A 23,195-nucleotide genomic window follows, 5' to 3' on the forward strand; every position below is an offset into this window, starting at 1 on the left:
GGAAACTGAAATTTTGAATTTTATGATTTTAGAGGGAATACCAAAAGCAATGCAAGTTTTGGATTTTAAAAATTGACTTAATTTCACGCAAAATTCGATTTTGAAAGCGGAAATCAAAGTTGTTGTAATTAAGCACTTAATTTCAAAAGTCCCAAATTGCAAAAATTTGAATGAATCACTGAAATTTCGAATGAATGATAACACACTTTTCAGATTTAGGATAGTAAGAAACACAATTTTGACACAAATTTCAATTTCAACAATTTTTGAATGATTAAAAGCCTCAATCCAAGCAATTGCTAGACCAACTTTGACTGTAATTTTGAAGGTGTTAAAATTAATAAAATCAGCCAAAATTCTGGATTTTAGCAGAAAAATACAGTAAGATCTCGCTCCCGAAATTTCGGAAAAAATGTCGGGGACGATGGCGCTCGGAGTGCACACGGTCCTCGCAACTTTTTTCCAAATTTTCAGGGATGAAAGATATTGTGATTTTATTGCGGAATCCAAAGTTACAGCTGATTTGGAGATGTTTTGATCAGTGAAATTATCAGTCAAAGGTTGAATCAAGAGGGTTTCAAAAATTAGGGTTTTGACACTTAACCACTTAATTTTCAAAATTAAAGCACAAATATGAATTGATAATTTGTAATAGAAGGGCAGATCTGAAACAAGCATCAACAATTAAACATTTCACAAGTTTAATTACTAAAAAAGAAAATTTAGGGTTTTTATGCAATTAACCTTTAAAATTTTGCAAAAGATCAAACATGGAAATGTAACCAAGGAATCCAATTTTCAGATCTAACTATGAATAATCAGAAAGGATGTTCACGTCGGGTTCACCAAAATGTAAAGCGGAAAATCGCGATCGAACCCTAGTTGCTCTCCCCTCTTCCAACTCCGAGGAGAGAGAAGGGAGAGTCACTCTAGGGTTGATGGTTTTCACTTAAGGGAGAGACTTTACATTCAAAAGAGGGGTTGAAACCCACAAGATCCAATCCCACACAATGCAAGATTGGATGCTAAATGAGTTTCAAGGGTTAAGACAGCAAGGCTACCCTCTTTTGTAAAGAATGTTGATAGAAGAATTAAGCTAGGAATGCATAGAAAGTGACAAAGATTCGCTTATAAACTGAGATAGGGATATAGGATGAAGCTGCAGACCTGGAATTAGCAGTAAAATGTCGATACGGCGCTGTCCTGCAAATTTGAGCAAAAGTTGACGAGACGATGGCGCTCGGCGTGCACACGGTCCTCCGAAAAATCCGCGAAACGAAGGGGGATCTGTTCGTCTCTGCACAAGGATTCCAGATCTTCAATTTCAGCCGCGTACCTGCAACCTACACACAGAAAAGCGAAGACGATTGGGGGGTTAGGGATTAGGGGTTTGCCTTTAGGTCAAACCCCGGTTTTGGAATTAACCAAGAAATGAGAAATGCTGTAAATGTAATGTAAAACAAGTACTAATACCTTGTTGTAAGGATGTTTGTATCCTTATGTGCGAAGGTATAGATGTTGTTGTTTGTTGTATTGTTGTATGTTGTATGTAGCATGTAGTATGTGATCTCCTCTTCAATGGTTGAATCCTTGTCTTGAATGCAACACTTAGCCTTGAATGGAGACTTGAAATGATCAATTACTTGAAGGAATGCTTGAATGCTTGAATGCTTGAGTATAGTTTCCACGCCTTTTCCATCATATCAAATGAAAGAGGAAAATGTCATTTATATACTTGTCAATTAGGGTTAATAGACTGATTTTCCCGACCTTAGGCCGACCAGGAAAGTTAATTTTCCAATTTGCAAACATAAAGACCCGAAGTGCAAAAGAGACCGGGCCCAAAATAGGACCCAGGGACCAGGGCGCTGGGCGCCCTGGTCCTGAAGGACCAGGGCGTTGGGCGCTCTGGTCCCACCTCCCGGGACAGCAGGGTGCAAAGGAGGTTCAGGCCAGAGTGCAAGAAAATGCAGTTTTTGGTTTCGTGAGCAAGTTTCGGGGTCTCCATTCAGGTTCAGTGTTGCGTCGCCATCGTGAAGACCCAAATGCAGTCGAAATTGCAAGTGTCGCAATTTTAGGACGCTACAGATATACTGATAGGAAAACAGTTGTCAGATTTACTAAACAACATGGGAGAGAACAGAGAAAAGAACATAAATGAGTATTTTCAGGCACTGAATGCCCAGATGAAGACCAGAGTCAGATTGTCACAAGCAATTGTGAACAAGTATAAGGATGAAATTTGTTTTGTTATAAAGAAGGATGAAATTTGGATGGAGGCAGTTATCCCAAGAACCATCTGGGTTATTGAAATGGGGTATGAAACTGATAACCACATAATAGAAACATATGCAAAAGCCCTCCTAGAAGCACCTAAGGAACCCAAAGAAGAGGTATTTGGCAATGCTGAGACTATTGAACAACAAATTCAATCCAAGAAAAATGTTAAAAAGGTTGAAGCAACAATTAGAAAAGGATCCAGGCAAGCAAAAGCTATTAAGGAAGATGTACTTAAACAAACCGGTATTACTGAAGATGAGTTAGAAGCACTTCAATCGGAAATTCATCTTTCACTGGTTGGAACTTCTTCAGAAAGTGACATACTAGTTGCATTCAAAAGAGTTATGAGAAAAAGGAAATCTTCACCGGTATCCTCACCTTCTCCAAGAAGAACAAGACAGAAACAACAGGCAGTAAGGCCCCCAACAAAGAAATTAACTCCAAAGAAGAAAAAGGTGACTCCTAAGAAGAAGTATATAGCTCCTATTGATAAATTACTAGATGAAATTACTGAGGATGGTAAATTGAAAAATATCAGCAAAATATATAACACACTATCAGATGATGACAAAGATAAGGTAGAGAACAATGTAATATTGCACTTAGATATTTTTAAGAAATTTTTGATGCAAGTTGTTGATGAAATACCAATAGATCTCTACAACAGACTTGAAGCTAGGAGAGTAGGTATTATTGAACTTGATAAGAAAATAAAAATTGAGAAATTACTTGCTGTACATCCTATAAACTCACTTGATGAGATAGATAAATTGATCTCAGAGGCTAACCGATCAGTATTTTCAACTGCTCACCGACATGTAGCACTAATGGCAGGGAGAATAAATGAGGTAACAAAAGAAACAACTAATGCATGGGACATATTCCTTGTAGAGAAGGAAAAGCGGGAAGAATATCGAATCCCTAAACCCATCAAGGTATATCAAAAGGATAAGGGAAAAGGTATGGTTGGTGGACCACCCAACATAAAAATAACAGACAATTTATCCCCATCGCCTCTAGATACTCCACCGATAGTTACCACTGACAATCAACCGGCTAGTGAGAGTATGGACATACCACATGAGGACACAAATCCCGATTCTGAGGTGTTATATACAATGAACATTGACACTCAGAAAGTCAATATTGTGGTAGATAAGGATTCAACAAGGAAAACAGATGTGGCAAATAAGCCACAGGCAACAGATAGCACAAAAGGTAAACCGGTAGGTGACAACACTGAGAAACAGGCAGAGCAATAGGCTTCCTTACAACAACAGGTTCATGCAGAGACAGTACCACTGGCAACAACTGAGCAATCCAAACCTTTGCTTAAAGAAATGCAAACACAAACTGACCTACCACAGGTCACCACAAGCAAAGAAATTGCTCCCACCGGCGGAATACAAATTGTTGGTTCTTCCATTGCAGAAATCAAACCAACAAATGTGACAAAAGTTCTTTTGGATTCTATCAAGAAAATAACAAAGTGTAGTTCACAAGCATATAAAGCAATTGATGACACAATTCCAATTTTAAAAATGATAGCACCCAGATGTAATGTGGATAATAAAGATTAATTGAATCAACTTGACACATTGTCTAAGTATATTACTGACAACATTGTGACAGTTGAACAAATAAATAAGGAAGCATTCCAAGAGAGACTAGATAAGGAAAAACACAAATTCTTTGAAGAGGAAATAAAGAAGTGCATGAGACAATTTGACACTCTTTTACCGGCACTATGTAATACAGTAAAAGAATTTAAAACTTTGTACATAGATACATGCAAAACAAACTTCTTGACAGTAGATATAGACAAGAAGATCAACAAGGTACAAAAAGAAATAAATCAACTAGCTGATAATTTCATTAATTCATCTGAACCATTATTAGTTTTTGAGCAGAAAATAACAGGTTTTGAGGAGGAACTTCTGAAGTTGGAAAGAGAAAAGGAAAGAATAAAAGGAAAGGCAAAAGATCTAAAATGGAGACTTAGTCCAAAATTGGACTACCTTGCCTCCTTAAGAAAAGAGATATCTGAGGCTTTAATTCAAGGACAGAAAACATCAGAACAACAAATGCAACACCTCACCGGTACAATTCAGAGGACAGAGGCCACATTAAAGGACAGTGAACGGTTCACTCAGAGCTTGAATCTGGTATTGGCAAACCTTTTTCAAATTGTAACCAACCAGTTACAAGGATGAAGTTGGAAACCACACTCAATTGACACTTTGACAACCTTTGTCATTGATGCCAAAGGGGGAGTAGTGGAAATGAGAAAAATAATCAGCAAATGGATCATCACCTCAGGGGGAGCACATATTTTTTTTGGTACACAATTTTTGGTAAGACAATTTTGGCAGATTCTTTTTTATGACACTTTTTGGATTTTTCTCATGAGTGTTGCCATCAATGCCAAAGGGGGAGATTGTTGGCAAATGCACACTCCAATGAGATATTGTAGGTGATTGAAGGTTTTGTCATTGATGGCAACCTTACAATCCTATGACACTAGCAAGACAATTTACCGACACCAACAACGACAGACTCTACACCGACACATAGAACACCGGCAGTGAAAGGAAGTATACCGGCACCCAGGCTGGCATGAATTTGTTTATTATATATTTTGTAATTTTTTGTGAAAATCATTGTAAGCCGACTTGGCAAGTTGTAAAATGAATTATATATGTCTGAGATCATTATAGAACATTTTGTAAGAAAGGAATAGGCGAAATAAGGCAGACCTATTTATGCGAATTATAGGTTAAGGGTTTATGTATGAAGCAGAGCTAAAACCAGTACTGGATCTGGCATAGTAGATGCTATTTTAAAGCAGTACAAGACATTGGATTTGCATAATCCATTTTGTAAGTCGATGAGACTTCCCATTTTGTAATTGAGCAGTGAGCTCTAGGCACTTGGCCTTCCTGCATGTGCATTCCCCTATTGTAGCAGTAATATTCTCTTATTGGCCAGTAAGTGAATATTGTGGGTCACAAATCCCACCGAGGTTTTTCCCACACCGGGTTTCCTCATTAAACTATTGTGTTATGGTGTGCTTTTCATGTGGTTGATGTTATCTCTATTTATTGCATTACTTTTTGTTTACCGGTGTACATTACTGATATGCTTTACATATTTTAAGTTAAGAAAATTATTAAACCAGTTAGATACTGATTCAGCCCCCCCTCTCAGTATCTTTGGGAATCTTAACACTTAAGGGGTCACAGGACACCATATGACCTCTTAGGAAACAATACGACCTCTAATGACACCTAAGGGGTCATATGGTGGGCTAATAAAATGATATATTAAATTTAAAGTTATGAATAGAATATCATACAACGAGACTCCAAGCGAACAAACAATGAGGCTTCGCTAAAAAGAAAGTGTAAGAGCTTGACCTAACCCTAAGAGTACTGCCTAAGTTCTAAAACATATGATGTTATTAAATTTGCAAGGTTATAAGACTGATCTCAATTGTGACTATAGGAATTACACACTTGATTTCTTTCATGGGTATGTATCGTTCCAAGTTGTTTGACAAGTGATGATCATATATACTGCCACTGCCATGCATACAACAAACTTTAATTTCTTTAGGTCACAGGCATTGTGTAACAACATGGGAACTCTCGCATACCCACCACTATCATTCTACAGGACATCATCTGTGTTACTCTCTGTCTTTCTCTTCCTACCTGTTGTTTCCTTCTAAAAAACATATTGCAGGTACTCTGACTCATCATGTTTCTTTGTTGACACTATTTTCCACATCTGTTCTGCTCATTAAAAACACATTCGAGAAGAATATTGTTGCAGGTTTCCTTGTTTGTCACGGTAATACACCCGTGGTTCAATTTCAAACCCTATTCCTCCTATTCAATATACACACACAAATCCATCAGTCATCGAGACTCCAAGGAAACAAACAATGAGGCTTCGCTAAAAAGCAAGTGTAAGAGCTTGACCTAAACCTAAGAGTACTTCCTAAGTTCTAAAACATATGATGCTATTAAATTTGCAAGGTTATAAGACTGATCTCGATTGTGACTATAGGAATTACACACTTGATTTCTTTCATGGGTATGTACTGTTCCAAGCTGTTTGACAAGTGATGATCATCATATACTACCACTACCATGCATACAACAAAATTTAATTTCTTTAGGTGACAGGCGTTGTGTAACAACATGGGAACTCTCACATACCCACCACTATCATTCTACATGACATCATCTGTGTTACTCTCCCTCTTTCTCTTCCTACCTGTTGTTTCCTTCTGAAAAACATATTGCAGGTACTCTGACTCATCATGTTACTTTGTTGACACTATTTTCCACATCTTCTCTGCTCATTAAAAACACATTCGAGAAGAATATTGCTGCAGGTTTCCTTGTTTGTCACAATAATACACCTGTGGTTCAATTTCAAACCCTATTCCTCCTATTCAATACACACACACAAATCCATCAGTCATCGAGAATCCAAGCAAACAAACAACGAGGCTTCATTAAAAAGAAAGTGTAAGAGCTTGACCTAACCCTAAGAGTACTACCTAAGTTCTAAAACATATGATACTATTAAATTTGCAAGGTTATAAGACTGATCTCGATTGTGACTATAGTAATTACACACTTGATTTCTTTCATGGGTATGTACCGTTCCAAGCTGTTTGACAAGTGATGATCATCATATACTACCACTGCCATGCATACAACAAACTTTAATTTCTTTAGGTGACAGTCGTTGTGTAACAACATGGGAACTCTCGCATACCCACCACTATCATTGTACATGACATCATCTGGGTTACTCTCCCTCTTTCTCTTCCTACTTGTTGTTTCCTTTTGAAAAATATATTGCAGGTACTCTGACTCATCATGTTGCTTTGTTGACACTATTTTCCACATCTGCTCTGCTCATTAAAAACACATTCGAGAAGAATATTGCTGCAGGTTTCCTTGTTTGTCACGGTAATACACCTGTGGTTCAATTTCAAACCCTATTCCTCCTATTCAATATACACACACAAATCCATCAATCAATTTTCTTAGGAGAGCATACATGATAAAAATCAAAGAGGAAGTTGTAGACAAGAAATAAATTCACTTACTTCTATAGAAGTGCAGACACAGTTGTAGTGGTCTATGGAGGGAGGGAGGGAGAGAAGAAGAGAAAGAGGGATGGGGTATGGAGGAAGGGAGAAGGGGAGAGAGCGAGAGAGAGAGAGGGATGGGGTATGGAGGAAGGGATAAGGGGAGAGAGGGATGGATGGGGTATGGAGGAAGGGAGAAGGGGAGAGAGGAAGGGAGAGAGAGAGGGATGGGGTATGGAGGAAGGGAGAAGGGGAGAGAGAGAGGGAGAGAGAGAGAGAGAGTGAGAGAGAGAGAGGCACCTTGTATGTGTTTGAGAGGGGGAGACAATACACTTACATGTGTATATATATATTTAATATATTATATATATACATATATATACATATATATATAATAATATATATATAATATATTATATGTATATACACATATTATATATGGGTAAGTGCACAAAGATGGTGGTCAAAAAGGGGGGTATAAGTGGACACTTTTTTTCTGAAATCAGGTGAACCTAAACTTAGAGGCAAAATTTGAAAGTCATCCACTCAAGATATGAAGATAATCAAAGAACAAATATTGTAGTACTCTGAATCTAGTTTCCAAACTACTAAACTTTTTCAAAATTGGATAAGATTAAGGTGGTCAAATCCTTCACGCATGAAAAACTGACCCTATTTTTTTTTCTGAAAAACATAACATAGTGTCTGACGTGCGCATCAAAAAAGTCATAGTTAGATTTAGTATTTTTACAAATCCTTTGGCAGAAAGATAGCTAAGACTGAGCACTAGAAGATGTGTATTTTTTTGTTGAGTATTTTGTTTTTTATGATTTTTCCAATCGAGCACATCCTGAAAATTTGGTACCTGTTCGTGCACGAAGCATAAGTTGCACTAAACAAATCGAAAATACAATTTTTTTTTTTTAAATTGTAAAGAATCAAGTGCACTACAATAATAAATGAAGTTTTTTAAATTTGGATACGTATATCAAAAGTTATTCAAAAAATGTTGCACCTATGTTTGTGAGAACTATGGAGACACTAGTAAAAGAAATTCAATAATAATATGTTATTGTTGTTCAAATTGAAAAAAAATTATATGGTTAGAAAGCTCAGAAGATGGGTGAAAATATGGTGGCAATTTTAGAAATACCCACTTTATGAAGTGTAAACCTGATGATGACAAAGTTGATAAAATAAAACACGTCAAAAATGAGTGAAATGGAGGGAAATCAAACTTCCAATCTGTAGCTTTGTCATCCAGGCCTATTTCCAATCCTAAAAAGTCAAAAGCGCATACGGGTTACTTATGGTTTAAAAAGCGCGTACGGGGTATTTATAGTGTAAGAAGCATGTACACGCTTGTTTCCCTTTAAACAATGCGTACGTGCTATCTTTACTATAAATAATGTGTACCCGCTATTGTATAATATGATATTCTATGCATAATATGTGTATATTCATATAATATATGTAATATATAATATGTGTATAATATGACATTGTATATATAATATGTTTATATACATATAATATATTAAACATATATATACACATGTAAGTGTATCGTCTCTCCCTCCCAAACGCTTACAAGGTCTTTCTCTCTCTCACTCTCTCTCTCTCCCCCCTTCTCCCTTCCTCCATACCCCATCCCTCTTTCTCTTCTTCTCTCCCTCCATACCCCACTGCAACTATGTCTGCACATCTATAGAAGTAAGTGAATTTATTTCTTATTTGCAACTTCCTCTTTGATTTTTATCATGTATTCTCTCCCTCCCTCTTCCTCTCCCTTCCCCCCATGTTCTCTCCCTCTCTCCCTCTCTCTCCCTCTCCCACCCCCCCCCTCTCTCTCTCTCTCTCTCTCTCTCTCTCTCTCTCCCTCTCTCTCCCTCCCTCTCTCCCTCTCTCCCTCCCTCTCCCTCTCTCCCTTCCTCTACCTCTCCCTTCCCCCCATGTTCTCTCTCTCTCTCTCTCTCTCTCTCTCTCTCTCTCTCTCTCTCTCTCTCTCTTGCTCCCTGCCCCCTCTTCTCTCCCTCTCTCCCTCCCTCTACCTCTCCCTTCCCCCCATGTTCTCTCCCTCTCTCCCTCTCTCTCCCTCTCCCCTCTCCTCTCCCTCTCTCTCCCTCTCTCCCTCTCCCTTCCTTCATACCCCTTCCATAACTTTTTTAAGGCTAAGTAGCACGTACGCGGTACTTATTACTCATAAGTGCGTACGGGGTACTATTCCCATTATTCGATACCCTGGGATAACATTTTTAGGCTTAGTAGCACATACACGCTACTTATCAGCCAAGAATACCATTGGGCTTGCCAACATTTTATGGCCTAGCAGCGTGTACGCGGTTATCAATGTAGCACGCATGCAGTTTATAGACATAGTTTTAGTTGCCCAAGAGCCTCAACGGCCTCAAAAGAAGTTTTTGAGGTCGTTGAAGGCCCCACTGGAACTGTGTCTGCACTTCTATCACTATTGTATACATAAAAGTAAGTGAATTTTTTGTTTTTTTGCATGATTTCAAATGATTGAATTGTTGTTTTTATTAGTTTTTTGTTTTTGCATGGTTTCAAATGATTAAATTGTGATTGTTTAATAGTTTGATTCCAAAAAATAGTGATAAGATGCATACTTATGGTTATTTATTTATTTTTGAACTTTTCTTTACATATATATGTAATATGATTCTATTTAGGTCAACCGATCTCAACCATGGGAAAGAACAAGTGAGGAACGATGGAACAATGAGAGACTCAAAAGGAAAGACAAAGGCAGCGTATGAAGAAATTGCGTGACATAAGAACAATGGGAGAAGAAGGTATGTCAACCTCAACATCTCAATTCAATTCACCAAACGAATATAATGCACCTAATGCAATTGAAGAAGAAACATTTGATAATTTACCGTTTGAACCTAATGCAGATGAAGAAGATACCGCATTGAATAATCAATTAAATGATGAACATATTACACCTTCTCTACTTGATGAATTGAATGTACATAATGCACCGATGTTAACACCTCCTAGATTCATTCGTAGGAAACCAAAGTATCTAATTGACATTGATGAGAATATATCGAAGTCAATGCCCAATAAAATGAATGAACGAACTTGTAGGAGAATGGTTAAAAGAATATAGCAAAACTATTTTAAAAACTTAAATCAAACCACAAGATGTCAATTAATTGTTCAAATGAATAAAAATTTGAATTTTAGAGAGACAATGAAAATTCTAGGCCTAAGATCATCTGAAAGTAACACTAAAAGAACTATTGTCAGAAATCTATTTGATGCATATCGATCTATTGGTTCAAAATCATGTAGTAAAGATTCTAATGCTACTCAACGTGTCATTACATCAACCATAATGAGCAAGAAAATAAAAAAAGATCGTTTGATAAGCAAAACAAGTAAGTCATTGAACGTTAGTAGAACAACATTAAGTAAAGCATTAAAGAGGCGAGAACAAATAGAGGAACCTAACAATAATTCTCTTTGGGCATTCTCGGGTAGACTACCACGCAAAGACAAGGTTGTTGTAGATGCACTAAAAACATTAATTGAGAATTTTTGGCATGACAACACAAGAGTATCGCCCAACCAAAGAGATGTTGTTAGAAGGCGAATTGGGTCTAAAAATCATGAGCCACATGCGAAAAACTATTTGGATATGACTCAAACTAAATTTTATGAAAGATTCCTTCAAAAGTTTCCTCAAATAAAAATTTCTCAAAGATTTTTTGAAATGGCAAAACCTTTTTATATTAAGTTTAATCATGTACGCACCACGTGTTGTTGTAGGATGCATATTGAATTTTCCATGCATTATGATATTTTTCGTCATATTTGTTCTACTTTGCACACTAACAATTTTTTGCAGGAATGTAATATACAAGCACCTCCTAAGTCGGCAAGAGAATTTATTTCAAGTGTGTTATGTAATAGACACGATTGTTGCATTTATTATAAGATGCCTTGTTTGGAAGGTTCTTCTGCTATATGTGGTGGTTTGCAACGTTTACCAAGATGCATACATTTGGAGAGCACACATGAAATTGGTACGAAACTAGTTTCTTTTGGAAAATACAAGACAATCACATATGGAGTTAAAGATGGAAATTATTTGAAGAGATGTGAGCTAGTGAAAAATGATATATGTGTAGCTCAATTTATGAAAATGTTTCAAGAGAAACTAGTTTATGAGTACATAATGCATACACATAGAGCTCGATGGTTAGATGAGCAATTCAAGTTGTGTAAGGACACATTTCCTCTTGGCACCATTGTCTCTATCATTGATTTTGCTGAAAATTATACACTACAACCTCAAAATGAAGTGCAATCCATGTATTATCACTCTACACAAGTTTCTATTTTTGCACACATAGCATTCATGCATGCAGATGATAGCATAGAGGAGGATAGAAAGGTTGTAAGAGAGTATCACTTCTACATAAGTCATGATCGTACTCATTCATTGATGTTTGTACAAGGATGCTTCAAAGTTTTCTATGATAGTTTAAGGGAAAGGAACATACGATACAACCGACACTTAATATCGTCAGATAATTGCACCGCACAATTCAAGAATGCAAGGATGTTTTATTGGCTGACAAGGATGCATGTGACAAGTGGTGTACAACATTTTTGGAATTTCACTGAGGCTGGACATGGTAAGGGAGAGCACGATGGTGCAGGAGCATGTGTGAAAAGAGCCCTAGCCAGGGAAGAATTGAAGTATGAAGGTGGTGTTGAGTTGGTAGATGCAGAAACAATTGTGTGATGGTGTAAGTCTACGATGGTTCCAGGTAATCCAGGTACGTCATTGGTTCGTAGATATTTTTGGTTGATTATTGAATCTAACATTGAAAACTATCTAGATTGTTGTACAGTTGCAGGATCGAGTGACATGCACTCATTTATGAGTTCAAATTCAAGTTCACTGGTAATTTATATGAGACAGATGGTATGTTTTTTCTCTTCATGCATGTATTGTTTGTGGGAAGAATGTGAATCAGAAGAGTGGGTTGAAAATGGTCTTGTAGACTGTTGGTTCCCATTGATTCATATCAAATTCCTAAAGCACTACAATTGAGCCAGATGGAGACATTAGTGGATTTTGACCATGTATCCGACCTAGTGGATTCAGGTGATTTTTTGAGTTAATTTTTTTGCAAGTATTCTTTTTGGTTCATTTTGTTGTACATCATACTTTATTTTTGGTATTAATTAACACTTTATAAAATGCAGGTCATGTGTATGCAGTTGTTGCAGAAGAGAACAATGAAGAAGGAACAAATTACTATTTGTGTCGTTGTGTTGAGCCTAAAAGAAAATTGACAACCACAATCATTGACGGAGAGGGTATTGAGTACCCAATAGGGTCTGTTGTTGTGACAGGAACATGGCTTCGGAGATACCATATCAAGAATTCTGATGTTTGGTTGTTTGAGGACTTTGAAACACACAGACATATTCTTCATTTCTCTAACCTTGTTGTTGCAACAAATATTCATTTGATGAAGTATCGTGGTAGACCTCATAACAAGATTTTATGGAAGGTTCGTGAATCTGACCACGAGGCAATACTTGACACAATATGGGTTAGAGCCGATCCTGAAGGCTCACTTGATTGATTCTATGGTTCAGAGTAGAATGCTTTTGAGAATTTTGTATAAATCGTTGACAAATTGTTCTATATTCGTTTTCTGTATATATAAATGCCCATGAGCCGATTTTTACATGTTTAGGGGCATAATTTTGTATATTTAAGTGGCAATGAGTTGAGCTATACATATGTACATGCCAAATTTTGTATATTAAAATGGCGATGAGTTGAATCGCACATATTGTAATGCCAAATTTTGTATAAAAGCCCATGAGATGATTTGTATATTAAAATGGCGATGAGCTGAATCACATATATTGTAATGCCAAATTTTGTATAAAAGCCCATGAGATTATTTGTAAGACAATTTTTTGTATAATCAAATAGCCAAGAGCTAATTTGACCATATTTAGAGGCAAATTTTTGAATAATATGTGACAATGTTTTGTGACTATTTTGTGTGTCCATGTTTTGTGACTATGTTTTGAGTATATGTGATGTGTCCCTGGTCAATCATGAGCATTCTTGATTCTTGTATAATCATGGATAATTATTTGAGTCATTATTGGGTCATAGGGGTGATAGATTGAGACTAGATACAATTTGAGCAAAAATTGTCATTGTTGTCAAAAACATTGTCAAAAAAGTTGTCAAGCAACTTCTACATTGCGTCGGTAGGGTATGACTCTCGATGTTCTAGTGATTTGGAATGCATGACAAGGGCATGCCTAGCGTAAACATGCCCACCCGAACGTGCTTGCGATGTCGGTTTGTGCACATGAGGAACAAAATCAATTCTAGCCAATCTTGCAACTTTTCCTTGCAAGCAATTGACAGTTTTTTGAGCAGGCGAAAAAATGCTACTAATTGAAAATGGCTCCGAGTCATCGAAAACCGAGATAGGCCATTGTAGAGGAGCCTCACGTGACCCCACAAGATCAAACAGATCGACCGTATGTGTCGTGGATTGGAAGAAATAGTTCGTCAAATTTTGACAATTTTTTGGACTCAGGGCACTTGAGAGATCTCACCGGTAGGGTATGACTCTCGATGTTCTGGTGCTTTGGGATGCATGACAGGGGCATGCCTAGCATAAACATGCCCACCTAGACGTGCTCATGACGTTGGTTTGTGCACACGAGGGGCATAATCAATTCTAGCCAATCTTGCAACTTTTCCTTGCAAGCAATTGACGATTTTTTGAGCAGGCGAAAAAATGCTACTAATTGAAAATGGCTTCAAGTCATCAAAAAATGAGATAGAACATTGTAGAGGAGCCTCACACGACCCCACAGGATCAAACAGATTGACCGTATGTGTCGTGGATTGGAAGAAACAGTTCGTCAAATTTTGACAATTTTTTGGATTCAGGGCACTTGAGAGATCTCACCGGTAGGGTATGACTCTTGACGTTCTGGTGCTTTGGGATGCACGACAGGGGAATGCCTAGCGTAAACATGCCCACCCGGACGCGCTCACGATGTCGGTTTGTGCACACGAGGAACATAATCAATTCTAGCCAATCTTGCAACTTTTCCTTGCAAGCAACTGACGATTTTTTGAGCAGGTGAAAAATGCTACTAATTGAAAATGGCTTCGAGTCGTCGAAAACTGAGATGGGACATTGTAGAGGAGCCTCATGCGACCCCATGGGATCAAACAGATCGACCGTATGTGTCGTGGATTGGAAGAAACAGCTCATCAAATTTTGACAATTTTTTGGACTCAAGGCACTTGAGAGATCTCACAGGTAGGGTATGACTCTCGACGTTCTGGTGCTTTGGGATGTATGAAAGGGACATGCCTAGTGTAAACATGCCCACCCAAATGCGCTCGCGACGTCGATTTGTGCACATGAGGAACATAATCAATTCTAGCCAATCTTGCAACTTTTCCTTGCAAGCAACTGACGGTTTTTTGAGCAGGCGAAAAAATGCTACTAATTGAAAATGGCTTCGTGTCATCAAAAATCGAGATAGACCATTGTAGAGGAGCCTCACGCGATTCCATGGGATCAAACGGATCGATTGTATGTGTCGTGGATTGGAAGAAACAGTTCGTCAAATTTTGACAATTTTTTGGACTCAGGGCACTTGAGAGATCTCACCGGTAGGGTATGACTCTTGACGTTCTGGTGCTTTGGGATGCACGATAGGGGCATGCCTAGCGTAAACATGCCCACCTGGACACGCTTGCGATGTCGGTTTGTGCACATGAGGAACATAATCAATTCTAGCCAATCTTGCAACTTTTCCTTGCAAGCAACTGATGATTTTTTGAGTAGGCAAAAAAATGCTACTAATTGAAAATGGCTCCGAGTGGTCAAAAACCGAGATAGGCCATTGTAGAGGAGCCTCACGTGACCCCACGGGATCAAAAAGATTGACCGTATGTGTCGTAGATTGGAAGAAACAGTCCGTCAAATTTTGATAATTTTTTGGACTCATGGCACTTGAGAGATCTCACCGGTAGGGTAAGACTCTCGACGTTCTGGTGCTTTGGGATGCACGACAAGGGAATTCCTAGCATAAAAATGCCGACCCAGATGCGCTCATGATGTCTGTTTGTGCACACGAGGAACAAAATCAATTCTAGCCAATCTTGCAACTTTTCCTTGCAAGCAATTGACAGTTTTTTGAGCAGGCGAAAAATGCTACCAATTGAAAATGGTTCCGAGTTGTCGAAAACCGAGATAGGCCATTGTAGAGGAGCCTCATGCAACCCCACAGGATCAAACAGATCAACCGTACGTGTCGTGGATTGGAAGAAATAGTCCGTCAAATTTTAACAATTTTTTGGACTCAAGGCACTTGAGAGATCGCACCGGTAGGGTATGACTCTCGACATTTTGGTGCTTTGGGATGCACGACAGGGGCATGCCTAGCGTAAACTTTCCCACCCGGACATGCTCGCGATGTTAGTTTGTGCACATGAGGAACAAAATTTGACCATTGCGAGCGTGAGGGTGCTCTTGCACCAAACACATTGTTGTTTAAATTCATATTGTCGATTTTTGTTGTTTATATTCATATTGTTAATTACATATGCAAATATTCATTTAAATTTATAAAAGGGCAGCCACCAAATACAACGAATACACAATAATGAACTGAATACAAGGAGTTTTGTAGGCTTAATTCAACATTTTAGAAATTTTATCAAATCATATTCCACGATTGCAATGCTTTATATTATATATTTTTGTTGTTTATATTCATATTGTTGATTACATATGCAAATATTCATTTAAATTTATAAAAGGACAACCACAAAATACAACGAATACAAAATAATGAACTCATTACACATTTATTGGATCGAATATCGATATTTATATATATAAAAAATGGCATGTCTACCAAGTCAATACAAGTATTACAAAAATATGGCATATGCCATGTCCAAATCGATATACAATAAAAATGTAGAATATATCTACATGTATTGGTCATTCTATGACCATAAGTAACACTATATGATCCTAAACTTCTGGTGGATCATCAAAATCAAGCCTCTTCGGCGCAGTACACAGCTCTGTAGATGGCTGCAAAACCACAATTCAAAAGCCAAGTTAGAATTCTTTTGTAGAAAATAGTTCACAATTAACATCATAACTATGCATTTAACTTTAATTCCTTTGCAATTGAAATGTAGATTACCTCATCGGCTGATCCAAGAGCTAATGTCTTCGCTCTCCTCTCCTTGTCACTCTTAGGAGTTTTCTTGAAGATATACTTAAATTGATCCACGTTATGGCCGTACCGCGAAGGAGTCTATTGTATATTAAATGTACAATTAATACAATGTACTAACATAAATATATCAAAAACACTTAAAAGCTATAATATAGAGAACAATGATGTACCTGTGCCTGAGATGCTTCTCCAATGGACTAAGGATGGCTCACCATCAATGTAGAAACTGACGCTATTACCTATACAAAAAATGTACAAAGATTAAATACAATTAATATAATGATAAGTATTGAAGGTTGAAAACAATTAATTTTACATATCAAACAAAAGTGTACCAGATCCTGAGATGCTTCTCCAGTGCAAGGAGGAGGGTTCGCCATTGACGAAATATGTATGGATATTTTTTGTATGAAAAAAATATAAGATTATAATATATCACAAGTTCACATGTACGCGTGCATATAATCATGAAATCAAGAAAATAAAGTAGAGATACATACCTCCGCCCTCTTTTGATCTGCAGGCGAATCAGTTGCATTCAACATATCCACAAAGCTCAATGGCCGATGTACATGTAAAATAGACAAAAAACACTAATCAATCTACAAACCCCAACTAATACTTGATTTCAACATTTTCAAACAATTGTACAACTAAAAATGTGTTCAATTACCTTCTTCACACGTTTTGGTGTCTTCGAAAAATTCTTTTTCTTAGGATGAGCCCTAGACGCGGAGGGGGTACCCTAAAAACACAAAATTAACATGAGATATTAGTATAGATAATAAATTAAACATAATTTTAAAAATCTAAAATGAAATGGCTTGCATATTCAATCAAAACAATACATAAAAAGAGTTGTAAAAAATATCATACCGTATAGCCTTGTAGGCCAAAATCGAACGCTGAGAGCGTGATGTCATCAATCTGGGACATTTCGTCCCCTGTCAACACCTACAAACTAGAAATTGGACCAATCATTAAAGATAGTTAGTATATCTTGTATTTTTTTGAATTTAAAGTGTACTATTCTTTTTTAACGTGTTACAAAATTTATACCTCAGGCGTCGAAGTTGCAGCTGTGGTAACTGGGGGAGGTGTATGGGATACCGCTGCTGTATCTTGAAATGCATATTATTTGTCTCAATTTAAATCGATGTATAAATTAAAATTCATTTATGTAATTACAAAATTAAAGTGGCTAATAAATAAAATGTTATGAATTCAAATCAACACACCTGTGTCTGTGGCTCATGGGTAAACACCATGTCCATCAACTCATCTGTCAGCGCGACATCCTCAACCATGTGAGCCTGACATCTACAAGCACAAATCATGCATAGATGATATGAGTATCCATCTGCACTGGCTGCATCATCTATCCCCGAGCATATCCCCAAGCAACTGACACACATATGCTCGATGGGCTCTCTGTCACCCTCTAACGGCTCATCATCCAATACAATAGGGTGTGCTAATGATGTCCCATGCTAGATGATGGTACCAGTCAATGCTGTGGCCGCCTGAAGAGTCTGTAGCTCCATCGACTCTTTCAGCTCTAATGGGACAACTTGATGCACCTTGGGTTTGGGTGTTAGGGGGCGGCGACTCTCCCCGGCTAATCGCCTATGGGCTCCAGGTCTATCTTGGGCAGAGCCACCACCTCTATAATGAAACTCTCTCATGTCAAAATAATTTGGGCGCACATTGAGCACAAACTCACAATATATTTTTCTCAACAAATATAATGGTACCTCATAATTATTACAAGGTGGATCGTCAAAGACCATCCACCACCTCTGCCAAAAATTATTCTTCATTTGCACATTGGTACACCAATGTATGGGAAACCTCTTTGCATTAGGAGGTAATGACTGACCAGTTTTGGGGTCAGCAAAAAGGGCACATATTTGTTGTTTAGAAATATTTTTGTTTTTAACTCCATTGTATGATAGCCCATTGGCATAGAATTGACGACACCTATCCCTAAAGCTTCCCCATTTGGTAATTTATGTGGAAACAACTATGGCACCACTAGCTAATGTTTCTAGGCTAGTGGTGAGGGATTGATGATGGTCAAGTTCAGAAGTTTTCAATTTTACAATCAGTCTATTGATTTTGGATGTATTTTGCCCTAACTGATTAATTAATTCTTCCTGTGTTTCGGTTGTGCGGTCAAAAGGACGAATTGGGGGTTGTTCTTGTGTGTTTTCAGGAGGTGCATTTGGTTGTTCTTGTAGGTTTTTAGGAGGTGCATTTGGTTGTTCTTGTTCTGGATTAGAAGAATCTGGTTTTTGAAACAAAAAATGAAAAAACCTAATCAAAATTAATGAAATTAAATTCAAAATGTAAAACAAATTGCATAAACCAGAAAGAAAGACAAAAATAAACAAAAACTAACCTTGATCCATAGCCTAGAGGACAAATTTAGCACCCCGTTCGCGGTTTAGGTTAGAAAATGGGAAAAAAACAAAGTAAAAAATGCGCTTTTCGGGTAAATGAGGACCCAGTTTTTTTTAAAAACTTTTTTTATCACGCACCGCGTATGCGGTTTTACTAGGATTATTAGCACGTGCATGCTCATTTTCCTATAAGCAGTGCGTACGCGCTAATTTTCCTAGGCGTAGCGTGTACGCACTCAGTTTCCTAAACGCAACACGTACATGCTACCTTTTCTAGGCTCGGGAAGAACAAACCTAAGCATGTACACAGGAATTTTAAATTTTAAAACCGCGTACGTGTTGCCTGTTTTTCCAAGTTTTTTTTGGGTGGTGTCCACTTTTCTGACCGCCATCTTTGTGCACACGCCCATATAGAATATCATATTATACAATAGTGTGTATGCGTTGTTTATAGTAAAAAGAGTGCGTACGTGCTGTTTATAGGAAAATGAGCACGTACGCGCTGCTTACACCATAAGTACCTCGTACGCACTTTTTAAACTTGTAGTACCCCGTACACACTTTTGACTGTTTAGGCTTGGAAATAGGCCTGGATGACAAAGCTACGGTTTGGAAGTTTGATTTCCCTCCATTTCTCTTATTTTTGACTTGTTTTATTTTATCAACTTGGTTTATCGACTTTGTCATCATCAGTTTTACACTTCATCAAGTGGGTATTTCTAAAATTGCCACCATATTTTCACCCATCTTCTGAGCTTTCTAGCCATATAAGTTTTTTTCAATTTGAACAACAATAACATATTATTATTGAATTTCTTTTACTAGTGTCTCCATAGTTCTCACAGACATGGGTGCACCATTTTTTGAATAACTTTTGATATACTTATCCAAATTTAAAAAAAAAAAATATATTATTGTAGTGCACTTGATTCTTTACAATTTCAAAAAAAAAATTGTATTTTCTATTTGTTTAGTGCAACTTATGCTTCGCGCACAAACAGGTACCTAATTTTCAAGATGTGCTCGATTGGAAAAATCATAGAAAACAAAATACTCAACAAAAAATTACAAAAAAATACACATCTTCTAGTGCTCACTCTTAACTATCTTTCTGCCAAAGGATTTGTCAAAATACTAAATCTAACTATGACTTTTTTGGTGTGCACATCAGACACTATGTTATGTTTTTAAAAAAGTGTCCACTTATACCCCCCTTTTTGACCACCATCTTTGTGCACTTACCCTACTCTAATTGTGGATACAGATAAAGAGATCTCTAACCATCTGATTATCAAGTGTTGAAGGTTAATTTGGGAGTATGGATAAAACAATTATAAATTGAGAATAATCAATCTATCGTTACTTCCATCATTTGTAAAATGAATAAGCAATTAGACCAAGGATAAGCTAAAAGAATAGGGACTTCAATTGACCTCTTATATTAAACACCTAGTTATACCTCTTCAATATTCTCAAGTGTTGCTTTCTATACCTACTATTATCTCTCATGAGCATGCCTTAGCAATTGATGAGAAGAAATATATTGCTAATGTAACAAAGCAATGACTCAATGAATTAGTAGCTCATGGGTCCATGGTTATTAAAGATTCCACAACCACACATTAAAGAGTGACAACTACGACACTTTGGCCAGAGTTTTAATTTTCATAAAATTCATTGTTTACTCACCTCTTACTCGACTTGGACAATACTCTCTTCCTAGGGTTTGGTAAAAAGATTACAATCACAAATACTTAATGGTATGAACTTCCCTGTTGCATCTACAACCTAGAATATAGAGTCACTTCTCCTAAATAGTTGTCGTTAGAGCCACCAATCAGCAAGCAATTCCTGGGCACAAGGAAACTCACGTTCAAATTCAAACTCATCATTATTCCCGCATGATTGTAATAAAGTGTTTGATCACATAAAAAATGGGATAGCCTTTGATCAAATATGATTCTTGTAGTGCATAGAAGACATTATTTGTGATAAGTTTAGCGCATATATAGGCACACAAACTATTCTATAGGATGCCTCAAATAAATGTGATCTCATGGAATATCGTGATTGTAGGATATACACAAAAGGGATTTGTTGAACAGGATTCAAAACTTTCAAGCAAATGCAATTGGTAGGTGTAAACACATAATCCAAAACCTTTTCCAACATCATCCCTTCCTGCACCAAAATGGAGCTTTGGAACAAGGTATGCAATCAATCAAAAGATAAAAGTTAGAGAGACTTTATCATATGTATGGACACCCATAAAACCTTAAAGAAAGTGCCCAAATATTTGTCAAATATTATCATTTAAAATGCTCTAATAGACATATATAAAGAATTGGGAAGCATAAAGAAGGAACATAAACTATTTGATAAAATATCTCGAATAAATGTGGTCCCATGGAATACCATGATCACAGGATATGCAAAATTATGTGAAATATTTGATAGAATGTCTTGAAGAAAAGTGTACTCATGGAATGCACCCATTGCAGATTATACACAAAATCAAATTTTCAATAATCTTTAGGAACTTTCAAGAAAATGTAATTGGTAGGTGTAAATCCAAACTTTGCAACCTTTTCTAGCATCCTCATAGCTTGTACCAAAATTGGAGCTTTAGGACATGATATGGACATCCTTCAAATCATAAAGGATAGATCAATTTATTAGATGGCATGGTTAGAACTACCCCAATAGACATTTATGTAAAATGTAGAAGCATAGACAAGGGGTGTGAATTATCCATTTACAAGGAATTATCCATCCCTATTCTATTATTTATTTCTTTTAAATTTTTAGCATTCTTTGATTGTTGTTATCTATTCTACCTTTTTCTAAAATAATGTATGTAATATAGGCATGGTTGCAATCTACAGGTGTACCAACATCCTTATATCAAAACTAGACTACTTACACACTCCTTGATAAATAATGATTGTAAAACTAGGCATGGTTATAATCTACAGGTGTGCTAACATCATTATATCAAAATTATACTACTTGCACACTCCTTGACAAATATCACCATCACTTTAAGATATATCGTATATTAAATCCACAATCATGTCCCTTTATAATCTAGTTCTTATACCTTCATCCCTCTCTTCTACCCAACCTCTTTTATTTTTCCTGTCACTCAATATCCTCCACCTAAATTTTCATGTCTCTCTCTCTCTCTCTCTCTCTCTCTCTCTCTCTCTCTCTCTCTCTCTCTCTCTCTCTCTCTCTCTCTCTCTCTCTCTCTCTCTCTCTCTCTCTCTCTCTCTCTCTCTCTCTCTCTCTCTCTCTCTCTCTCCATTTAACTATGATCCTATTCTTTTAAGAAACCACTTTATCTCCTACCCCTATATGCCATCCTCTTAACCCTTACCCTTCACTTGTCTTTCTTCATTCTCTCTTTCCACTTTTGTCACCATCCATCCTATCCTACCCTAAACCTCACAACCCTTGGCATACTTTTATCATATAACAAAATAAATAATGTCTCTTACCCAAGCATATTCCCAACCTATCCCCTGTATCTATCATTTATCATCTAGTTCAAGAAATACTAATAATTTTAATGCTAATTATCTATTATCTCAGTATCTTATACCTTGGGGGATGGAACCTTAAACCTCATCCACAAAATAATATATTAGGCTATAATAAATCATTCACAAGAGTTGTATTTCATCATGCTAAACATTGACATAATTATGCATTTAATTACATAAGTGATCCTAACATACACATTCAATCCTTTATAGATCAATGTGCATAATTGCTACTTTGATGATCAATTTATAGCTTATAATTTCCTCACTTCATTAATGAAAACATCTTAAAATGTTTCTACTCTTTAGCTACCTATTATATGAGTTTATTTCTTTATCTCACTTATCTTTTCATGGAACACATTCAAGTCAATATAGGATTGTAGGCCAATTTCATCAACGATGTACTGTAATCAAGGCATAAATGAGGATGTTATGGATTTTATCTTGTATTATTAATGCCCTCTTTCATAGATCTCTTATGTTCTTTTTTATTGTAATATCAAGAGGGTGTTTATTAGGAATATTTTGCAAAGCTTTGCTATCAAAATATCTTGC

This window comes from Cryptomeria japonica, chromosome 6 (genome assembly GCF_030272615.1).
Source record: "Cryptomeria japonica chromosome 6, Sugi_1.0, whole genome shotgun sequence".
NCBI classification, from domain to species: Eukaryota; Viridiplantae; Streptophyta; class Pinopsida; order Cupressales; family Cupressaceae; genus Cryptomeria; species Cryptomeria japonica.